The sequence below is a fragment of the Aplysia californica genome, unplaced genomic scaffold (genome assembly GCF_000002075.1).
Source record: "Aplysia californica isolate F4 #8 unplaced genomic scaffold, AplCal3.0 scaffold00024, whole genome shotgun sequence".
Lineage (NCBI taxonomy): Eukaryota > Metazoa > Mollusca > Gastropoda > Aplysiida > Aplysiidae > Aplysia > Aplysia californica.
In genome coordinates, this window is record NW_004797294.1 from 485059 (window position 1) to 486364 (window position 1306).

Genomic DNA, 1306 nt, shown 5'->3' on the forward strand with positions numbered 1-1306 from the left:
GAGAGAGAAAGGGTTGGGGAAATGATGGAGTGGTGGTTTTGAGGTGTTTGTGTTTTTTTCGGGGGGTGAGGAAGAGGGGTGAGTGCTTAATTCCATGTGAGAGACGAGAGACGTGAGAGGGGGGAGGGGTTCGATGGGGCGGGGAAGGGGAAAAGGGATATAGTCTGTGGGTGGTTTAGTGGATGCTGAGGGCGGGAGTGAGGAAGAGATATGAGCAGTATATTTATTGAAGGAGGACGTTCAGAGTTTATTGAGTGTGAGTGGGGGATGGCAAGCGAGAACGTGGGGGGTAAGGGTGACGCCTAATTTCTTACGGGAAATGAAAAAAAAGGGATACGAATTGGGGATACTGTTTATATATACATGTATATATGGGGAGGGGGGGGCGTGTGGCATATACCCGCATGCGGGGCAGGAGGGGGGGGCGGTATGTCCGTGAGCGTACGTAATCTCTGTAATTGCTTCTGGGTGTTGAAAAAAAAGATTGATTGGAGATATGTAAGTATTTGGGTTGTCATGGAATCTGCGCCCTCATTCTTCTTTACTTTTTTGTAGCCTCGAGTTTGTCCTGGATTGTCTCGTTTCTTGTGTTCTTTATCTTTGATTAATCGTTTTTAATTATCTCGTGTTCCATTGCATTGCTCGTTTTTGTTGTTATTTTGCGGGTTTGGGTTTTTAAAAATGTTTGTAAAGTTATTGTTGTTGCTGTTGTTGTTGCTGTTGTTGTTGCTGTTGTTGTTGCTGTTGTTGTTGCTGTTGTTGTTTCTGAATGTGGAGATGATGACGGTGAGGCGTTTGCACACATTTGTGAAGGTGTGTGTATTTTAAACGTGTACGTCTGTGTATGTGTGGGGCGGAGGAGGGGGGATATAGTCACGTCAACGTTTGGTATACGTACATGTATGTGTGTATATGAGTGTTTATGTATGTGTTTTATGTGAGTGTGTGCGTTTTTGTGCACGTGTTTCTGTCTGTGTGTCTGTTTGTGTGGGTAGGTGTCTTTGTGGTCAAAAAGTTGCTGTCACAATACATTACACCGGGGTCACCTAAAGCACCCTCCCAGCCTCACCAGTGATCTCAATAGCACAGTCCTGGTGTTGGGGCCCTGTCATTAGATCAGTGCGCCTGACCGACAGCGGGCAGTCTCCCTTCCCTCTAACCCCAGGACCCCGCGGAGCAAACAAAAAGGTTCTCCCTTGTCCCAAGTGGACTCCACCATCATTTAAATTGCTTGACCGTGACTTCCAAGGGATGACTGTGACTTGTTCGAATGCAGTTTTCTCGTGGGTGGAGGATGGTGGGGGGG

General features: G+C 46.9%; 1 protein-coding gene across 1 annotated transcript in view; it reads left to right on the top strand.

Moving 5' to 3' along the window:
- LOC101852750 overlaps positions 1-1306 on the top strand; it is a 92804-nt gene that overhangs the window by 5405 nt on the left and 86093 nt on the right. The gene's annotated exons all lie outside the window — the stretch shown is intronic.